Source organism: Xyrauchen texanus, chromosome 40 (assembly GCF_025860055.1).
Source record: "Xyrauchen texanus isolate HMW12.3.18 chromosome 40, RBS_HiC_50CHRs, whole genome shotgun sequence".
Classification (NCBI taxonomy): domain Eukaryota; kingdom Metazoa; phylum Chordata; class Actinopteri; order Cypriniformes; family Catostomidae; genus Xyrauchen; species Xyrauchen texanus.
This window is the reverse complement of record NC_068315.1, coordinates 7,000,325-7,010,434: the sequence shown is the minus strand read 5'-3', so window position 1 is coordinate 7,010,434 and position 10,110 is coordinate 7,000,325. Positions and strand designations below refer to the sequence as shown.

The following is a 10,110-nucleotide window of genomic DNA, read 5'->3' as shown; positions in this document are numbered from 1 at the left end:
AGCTTTGATGACTTTTGAATGAGCCACCGCATTCTAGGCAACAAACTGTTGGAAAGAAAAAAATAGATCAGAGATCTATTGGACAATTTATTGACATCCTCTGCTCCATTTGGTTTTCAACCTTTGAAAATGGGTAAAATGTAACAATTTACAGATTAAGCCACATTGAGAGCCCCATATCTCTGGGATTTAACCTTTTATACCTTATTTACAGTAGCAACATATTTGATTTTTAAAGGGAATGAATCCATGGGATAAACATACCATCTGTTTAATGGCTTGCATGGTATAAAGCTGTATAAAGCTCCTAGATCCCATCAGATCATCTCAGCTCATGTTGTCTGGAGTTTCTTGTCTATTGAATGTCCTTGGAAAGATATTTTCAAAACGTTTTGTCTGCGGAATGATCAAAAAACACTTTAAACTGCAGTACAGACCAATCAAGAGACTGTGTCTATCCCTCATAGACCCATTGTCATTCCTGTCAAAAGATGGCGCTGCCATAGGGTCTTAAAAATGAAGATACAAAAATGTATTTTGTTCTGAACCAGAATCTAAAAGGATATTAAGGTATATTTAATATTCCAGGAGATATAGGCACACCAAATTTGGAAAAACAACACAAAATGTTAGTTTAATATTTATTTAATTAATTATTATTTTATTTTTTTTATTCAATTTTTTAAGTCAGCTGATTTTATTGATAGACCTACTCGTCTCTGTGTAAAAATAGAATAGTGACACTGTCATGTTACTAAGGTTATGTAGTTTTACTGCTAAATTTATAGGCAAAAATTGACATTTTGATCCCCCAGTATACAGTATATACACCTTTTGGTTGAGTTGACAAGGAAAGACCCACCTGAGATCTCCATCTCCATCTCCATATCTTAAGCTATGAAAGTGATACCTCTGAGCAATTATTTTTTTTCCTCTGTGTGGTTGTATTTAGATATATTGCTCCTCAGTTCTTGTGGATACTTTATTAATAAGCACTGTTTTATCTCCTTTTTATGAAGGATCAGCGCTTACTATTCTTAGAGAGCCATGACACCCATTTTATCTCAAGTATATCTTGTAAAACATGTTACCTACAGAGCAGACTTGAACTTATCCAGGGAGTTTCAAGTGTGTGTTTGAGCAGAGCACCAGCATGTTGTTTGTAACAGCGAACACGTTCTCCTTCTGAATCAACAATCCCAGATGCTGTGCATACTTTACCCTGAGCCTGCTTGTCTCTGACATCTGATTCTAAAGTAGGTTTGTATGTCATAAGAACACGGTGTGTGCAACTGTGCTGTAGTATACTCAGAGAAGTGTTGAGTCGACTACTTTATTTATCAATGACAGTCCTGAAGTAGACCTCTGAACTAAACAAACAAAAGCAAGGTGGTGTGGTTCCTGTCTCTAAACTGTCAGAATCATATCACACTTTGGTTGGAAGTGGGAAAGGATCAAGTTGGTTAACAATCTCAGTTCAACAGATGTCTGGAGCAGTTGAGATCACAAGAAAACTGAACTTTGCATTTAAGATCAGCTTAAAGTTTGTGATGTTTACTGATCTGACTATAAAAAAAAAACTGTATGTGACTGTAAAGAACTATAAATAAACATAAATCTGAAATAAAATTTGTATTTTATGCAATCATTTTTTAATTAGAGTATTTTCCCACAGTGATATTGTTCAACAATAACAGTTGCTTAAAAAGCTTTCTTTCTTTTCTAAGTGATTTATTTATATTTTGTTCCTCATGCATATCACTTTCTAAAACTGTTAAACTTCACTTTCATTAACATCCATGCTTAAGGTCACATACTGGGGGCATTGTATACATTTGCAGACACCTCACAAACTTCATATCTAAGTGTCGAGGGGCATTCTCACACAAAACTGGAATAAACTCAAAGTGCACTTGATGCATGCAAAACAAAACTTATTCTGGGAGTATAATTCATTTTCAAGCAAGGGCTGTATTTAAAAATCACCATAAATCCACCCAAAAAACTTTAATTCTTGTCTCAATGCATATGTGATGATTCGAGTTCAATGCTCTTCATCAGACTCATTATTTATTCATTTATTTATTTATATGTGTGTGATTTTTCTCATTGTTTTAATAGAGCACCAATACTAACTTACAATGTTGGACATGCTGTGCTTAACCTTGTTTATAAATCTTACATTATGGACTGATTACAGTTCATTGTGCTTAATTGATAAAAAATTACTTCACAAGCAGGGATTGTTGATTTTTGAATCCAGACCGTAAAAGAACAAGAGACAATCAATTCCTAGGTGTAACCGACCAGTCGGGGTGTGCTTGGAAAGCTCTTCCTCAAGCTCATGCATTTCTCCTGATCCATAAACAGAGAGTTGGCTTTGATTGACAAGTCATGCTCCAGAGTCACTTTCGTCTTTACCAGGTTCTGGAGAGTGTTCTCTGCCTCCATCAACCTCTCTCTCAACTTATGAATGGTGACTTCAGTCTCCCTTACCTCAGTAATTAACCTAAGAGATAGAGTGAGGGAGGAACATGGAAAATAGTGAGATTAATGCAACTGTACTTTTGATTTTATCCTAACCCTATTTCTACTTCTCCATGACAATAAACACAAATTTTGACATTTATTTTCTGTGACCTTAGTTCCTGAAAGGCTCTTTGCTTGGCTCAGCATCAATTGTCATGCTTTTCCAGGCTGGTTAAAGGGTTAGTTCACTCAGCAAATGTATGACATAATTTCTTCTGCAGAACAGATTTTTGGAAGAATATCTCAGCTCTGTAGGTCCATACAATGCAAGTTATTGGTGGCCAGACCTTTGAAGTTCCAAAAAAGAGATGAAGTCAGCATATAGGAAATCCAGAAGACTCCAGTGGTTTAATCAATGTCTTCTGTAGCAATCCAGTTGGCTTTAAGGTTTGGCTCTAAAGGACAGGCCACCGTTCACTTGCATTGTATGGACCTACTGAGCTGAGACATTCTTCCAAGAATCTTCATTTGTGTTCCACAAAATAACTTAAGTCATACAAATCTTAGATGGTATGAGGCAGAGTAAATAATAAGAGAATTTTCATTTTGGGTGAACTGACCCTTTAATGCTGGTCTGCTGCTGAAGGATCAATGTAAGAAGTTCACCAGCAAATCTTTACGGAGCTGGTTCTTTAAATAGCATGGTCTTTCTGGTTATCCTTGCTGGTCAAGCTAGTTAGGAAGCCTGGTGAGAACCAGCACCCTTAAGACAATATTTTAAGCAGCTATGCTGCTCTTTTCAGCAGGACTGTTACCTGTGGTGAGGGTTGTCCCTGCAGAGCTCGAAAGAGAGCTCAGCACTGTCTTCCCTCCCTCGCTGACCCCAACACATTTTGATGTAATTTAATTTTGACGAATCACCATCTCTAATGAAGGCTCTGTACTGGTTACCTCATGCTTCTGATAAAAGCTGTCAATGACTTAAACCTTATGGACAGCTGACAGAGAGCCTCTTTATGCACTTTATTAACTTTCTTAACAATAGACTCCAGTGTTTAGTGGCTTCCCATCTAGATCTTTATTACGTGCACATGCAGGCAAGAAATTATTTTCGGTGCTCTTTAAACACAAATATTGAGCAGTAAATTTATTTGGAGCAGTGAGAAGACCTAATCTCTTTCACAAGATGATGGAGGACAGAGCACTCTTTTCTATCTCATTGTTTTTCTTTTATTTTCATCTTGTCTTTTTCTTTCTATGAGCTAGTAAAAAAAATGTATATTGTTTTTTGTAAGAATTCTATGTACATCCTATAGATTATATGACTCAAAACTTCCTCCCTAATCCAAAAGAAACATTATTAAATTATTTTAAATCATGGTACATTGGTTTGGCTTCTTTAAGAATTTAGCATGCCAAAATATCTCCAGTAAGCTTTCATGGTCCTTTGTGACTAAATTATTATTTTATTGGTATTTTATTTATACTTTTTTTTTTGTAACTCTACTAATCCTAGATAATCTAATATTCAACCTAAAGCAGCATATATGAGGTAAAATACACACTAATAAATGGGAACTTGACATATGAGAAGCCAATTTTCACTTTATTTGACTTTTTTTAACAGATTTTACCATTCTAGAGCAATACTTGATTATTGTCTTATATCTTAAGGGTGCTGGTTCTCACCAGGCTTCCTAACTAGTTTGACCAGCAAGGATAACCAGAAAGACCATGCTACGAAAGATTTGCTGGTGAACTTCTTACATTGATCCTTCAGCAGCAGACCAGCATTAAAGTGTCAGTTCACCCAAAATGAAAATTCTCTCATTATTTACTCAGCCTCATACCATCTAAGATGTGTACGACTTAAGTTATTTTGTGGAACACAAATGAAGATTTTTGGAAGAATGTCTCAGCTCGGTAGGTCCATACAATATAAGTGAACGGTGGCCTGTCCTTTAGAGCCAAACCTTAAAGCCAACTGGATTGCTACAGAAGACATTGATTCAACTGATTTCAGCATCCTGTGTTTACCTTTGCCAGATGAGTCTGTAGATTGTTCTTGGCATCTGCTGTCTCAGAGATACGGTTGGTGAAGGACACATTTACTGAGTTAAACTGGCTCCACTTCTCATTTGAAGTGGCGTTGAGCAGAATCTCAATCTCATCCCGGAGTTTGTGAGAGTTTGTGCATTTGCTCTGAGAATGAACGATGTTGTCATCAGTGAATTTCGACCACGAGTCTGGAAGACTGATACTGACAAAGCCATAAAGAGAAAAGTATAATTCCTTTAATCTCAGAATTAAAAACGTTTAATTATTGTTTCTTAAAGTGGTCATTCCCATCATGAGGAATACAATTTTCTTAAAGGTACAGCAGCTAAAAAAAAATCTGTTTCAAGCATTGTAAACACAATAACTGTCCACTACACTCACGAGGGGTCCAGGCAATCAATTCCTCTGTAGTAGCTGATCCCGTCAGAGGTGTTCCTGAGATGCTGACACATGTCGTCAATTCTATGTGCTGTGACCTTATCACTCAAGTCTCTCTAGCTCATGCTGTGCTGCACGATTCGACCTGAGAAAGTACACACGACACACAGCAGGTGTCCAAAAACCTTTCAGAATGAATATAACCGCAATATCCATTATGTTTCAAAGATGTCTTGATTATTCATCAAACTTTAAATTCTTCTAAACGAAACAGATGAATACAAAATGGACCATATCGAAGCAAACTTATTAAAAATACATTTGTTTTGGGTTATTCTGGAAGACTCACGCTAGTTGAGCAATGGATTGGCCTAAATGTTGTTTCATTCTCTCCTGACATGACTTAATCACCTCTATCTCCTGCAAAAATGATACAAAAGGACTTACTGACTTAATTATGCTTTTAGTTTATGAAATAAAATGTGTTATTTACTAATTCAGTTTACGCAAAATACTTGAGAGACCAATTTTACAAAAAGCCCCTTAAAAAATCATTGATCAAGTCACCATCACTATACGTGCTGTTGTTTTGAGATTGTAGGGTTTAAAGGATCAGTTCACCTTCAAAATAAACAGTAATCATTTATTTACCCACGTTTTCTTATTTTTTTGCATCGCATTGCATTGCACACAAAAGGCAGAATGAAATGGTGCCTCTGTCACCATTCATTTTTATTGTATGGAAAAGATGCAATGACAGTGAATGGTGATATATTGCCTAATATCTCCATTTGTGTTCTAAGGGAGAAAGAAAGTCAAAGGAGTTTGGAACAACATGAGGCTGAGAAAATGACAGAATTTTCATTTTTGGGTGAACTATTCCTTTAAAACCGTCTTAGTGTTTACATTAAGGCTCAGGTGTCTTTACCTTAATTAGATCTCTCTCTACGTCATCATGTACAAGGTCAATAAACATCCGTATCTCTCGGTGGAACAAACATTCCTGAGACACCTGAGAAGGGAAAAGAGTAAGAAAATAGATTTAGGCCACATTCACATTTTCAAAAGTGTTTCATTTTGAAAACGCTCTACATTACTGAATACTTCGGAAAAAGAAAGATACTTAAGAAACTGAAAATGGAGGTATGAAACTCCATGTGGCCATAGATAGATGATAGATATGTACTGTAATGTATTGTATTGTATTCTACAATTTTTGGAACAGATGTAAATATGGCTGCAAAGCAACATTTAGCAAACTGAGAGGGTTTTAATCATGGCCGCATGGTGTATGACAACATGATGTTATAATACGTCAGGTGCTTTGTTATAAGGGACACTTCCTGACTCAACAAATTGTGACAGTGGCAGTACTAGTAAAGCAAATTTATCACCGTGGAAATGTCTTGTGATCATTCCTGCCAGATGATGGTGTCACTACGCTTGAAACTCACCCAAGACACTAGTCATCATGTTTTGTGTGGTCTCTATGGAAACAGACCCTTAACGTGACTCTCATTGGGTAGATCTACTGTACTTTGAAGTCAGTGTGATTGAGAGTGTATATCTTACACCCTACTAGGTTCTGTTAACAAGTGGTTTCTAACAATGAGTCACCTGACACTCTGCTGTGGGCTTTTCTAGTTACTGGTGCTTTAACTAGATCACTGTGACCCAAATGTGGTTCCTAGCTGAGAACAAAAAAAGAAAAAAAGAAAAAATCAACCCATTTAATTCTAAGAGTCAAAGACAGAATGGAAAATGGTAATGAAATACTAAAGTATTTTGTTGGCGCAAAACAAAACTTACAAGCATCATGAGTGGAGCTCAAAAGAAAATATTAAAGGGATAGTTCACTCAAAATGTTTAACGATTTCATCATTTTGTCACCCCCAATGTTGGAGGTTTAAAGGAATATTCCGGGTTCAAAGAAGTTAAGCTCAATTGACAGCATTTGTAGCAGAATATTTATCTCTTTGAAAAAAAAAAAAAAAAAAAAAGAGGTTAATGTGAGGCACTTAAATTGGAAGTGAATAGGGCCAATTTTTGCAGGTTTGATAACAGAAATTTGGAGCTTATAATTTTATAAATGCACTTACATTTAGTTTTTCTGTTAAAACTTGTGTATTATTTGAGCTGTAAAAATAATATAATTTGTATTGCCATTTTAGGGTTTTCGACATTACGTTGACATGGCCATGAAGCTGAAAAATAAAATACAAAAATAAAAACAATTACAGAGAAAAGATTAGTACTCAAATTTATCACACAAAAATCATGTTAATACACATTTGTTTACGTCCTGCGGCTATACGTTTGAAACAGTGAGTTTTATTTTTAAGTTTGGTTATTGGCCCCATTCACTTCCATTATAAATTCCTCATTGTAACCCCAATTTGTATTTATAAAGGAAAGGAGGGACAAGTCAAAATTCATTTTTATGGTAATCAACAATATGCCACAAATGCTGTCGATTGAGCTTAACTTGTATTGACCCCTTGAATATTCCTTTACGGAGATTGTTAGCGACTGACAGAATCAGTCACCATTTACTTTCATTGTACGGAAAAAGAGCTGCACTCTTCTTTTGTTCCACGGAAGAAAGTCATACATGTTTTGAGGGATATAAAAGTTGAGTAAATGATGACAGAGTTTTAATTTTGGGTGAACTAAAATAGAGTACAGGATGTCCCCTTTAACAACGAGGAGCCCATCCCTATTTGACTGCACACCAACGTCTAATTCAACAACACGTCTACCACACACACTGACCTGGAATGGCCCCTCGGTCTCAACGAGTGCTCTTTCAAGCCTTCTTTTAACCTCTGTCAGTGCTGCTATCTCTGTTTCCATGTTGTCTATCTCATGATTGAGCTCAGATCTCCAGAAGCTGATGTCATTTAGCCTCTCACCAATGTTCTTGCTGGTGGTCTCCTGAGTTCTACGGGTCAGCTGGTCCTTATCCTGGATCAACCTGATTGTGTCCCTCCGAAGCCTTTCTGCACTATTCCGGGATGACTCAGACTCCCTGTAGTTACTCTGATTGGACTCGTACCAGTCATCTGGCATGTAGCGTGTACTAAGAGCGGTCCTATTTGAGGGGTAGAACATGGTCTTGGCCCGGACCAGGTCCAGGATGTCTCTTTGAATCCCTTCTACAGTTGGGATAGCACTGTCACTTCTGAAGTAAGAATTAGTTCTCCTGGGCATGTTTGAATTTTGGTTGTAGGTCAGGGCGGGCTGGTGGCTCCTATAACTGGTGATGGAAATTGCCGGCAGGAAGTGGCTGGTTTTGGGCCGTGCATAAGTGGCCATTTGGGTGGATCCCATTAGCTCCATGTGTCAATCAAATGGCCACCTCTTTCTAGGGAAATCTGGGGTTAATAACTATATGTCTGGGCTGCATGTGTGTGACTGTCTCACACAGAAAAACACGGGCATGTGGCCCTAATACACTGGGTTAAATGGCTGAAGGAATGTTGAGCTGATGCCATACAGAATAAAGCATCAGAATAACGATATTGCATTGCATGCATAGGTAACATGTTATTATATTTTTTTCCTACATAACTACATAGATAATATTTTAGTTTTTTTATAAATAAATGCTCTACTGTTTATGTGCATTCAAATATGCATACATATGAAAATAGAACAATCAAAGTATAATTAAACTTCCAACTATTGGAATGTGCATTGGCTAATCTTTATTAATGTTATTAATGAAAACTGTATACGTGTTGTATATACTTTAAAGGTATTTGCGCACCATTAATATGTCTCTGTGTCTCTGACCTTAGAAATAATGCTTGAACACTCCTTACATTTAAAATACACTGTATCAGGTGTCATGAACTAAATGATTTTACAGAATTCATTAATCTTGGTTAATATTAATTTATGAAAATACAATTGTTCTTTGTTAGTTCATAATGCATTGACTAATGTTATTATATACAACTTTTAATTTCAAGAATGTGTTAGCATATGTTAAAATGAACATAAACCGAGATTAATAATTGCTGAAAAGGTATTATGTATTGCTGTTAATCTTAATATAGTTATAATATAATATAACTAATATTAACAAATACAACTTTATTGTAAAGTGTTAGCAATTTATTTTGTTTACCCACAAACTGGTCTACTTAAAATAGATAACATACAATGAATCCATGTAATTGCAAATAAATATTATGAATGAATATATTAGTACTGTATCGTTTAATTGTTGCAAATGTCTAAAATATTCAGATTTACATAAAACTAATCACACTTACTAACAAATGAGCAAGGCAATCTATAAACATTTGTTAATGTAAATTATCAGAATGTATTTTAAACTCACCCTGATTAGGAATCTCGTCTGCTACTCTCATGAAGTGCTCACGCAGGTGTGCACCTCTGACAGGTGTGAGTGCACATCTTTGCGCAGGTGCATGAGATCTCTAACAACACTGATGTGCATTATTGAGAGGCAAGCCCTTAACCAGACTTCCGTCAGAGCCTAAGCCAATCCAGAACACAAGATCCAAGTTTACATTCAGGTAACCAGCAGCAACCAAGTACTTTATCAAATGGATAAATAGGCAGACAAGTCACATGATCAAAGTTGTTGTTTTACCTTGAACACCTATCTATCTATCTATCTATCTATCTATCTATCTATCTATCTATCTATCTATCTATCTATCTATCTATCTATCTATCTATCTATCTATCTATCTATCTATCTATCTATCTATCTATCTATCTATCTATCTATCTATCTATCTATCTATCTATCTATCTATCGGTTTTCCTTCATTAACTCACAACACAGCATAATCTCATTAAATGCTCTCTGGGCAGTTATCCCCCCTGGTGAGTAATTGCACAAGTCTCTGTCCAGTATCCATTCAGAATACATGAATTTGCAGTAACAGTCCAGCAGGTTCAGAGACAACAGGTCACAGAGAATGGCATGAAGTAGGCATACATTGTTTGGCATAGTTTCATGTCATTTTATGTCAACCATGCCACTAAAAGTACAATTTGTCATTAATAACTTTAGAAATGTGTTAATATGCTATTATTTATTTTATGTTTTTATTAATACACAAATTCCTTCATAACAAATATTTTTCTTGCAGGCCTCATTATTTAAGATAAGATAGATGATAATTGTGCATATATATATATATATATATATATATATATATACAC

The 10,110-nt window shown here is 35.8% G+C and overlaps 1 pseudogene; it reads right to left on the bottom strand.

Moving 5' to 3' along the window:
* Positions 1–1,754: 1,754 nt before the first annotated feature.
* Positions 1,755–9,591, bottom strand: LOC127633838 (tektin-3-like; annotated as a pseudogene).
* Between the last annotated feature and the right edge of the window lie 519 nt (positions 9,592–10,110).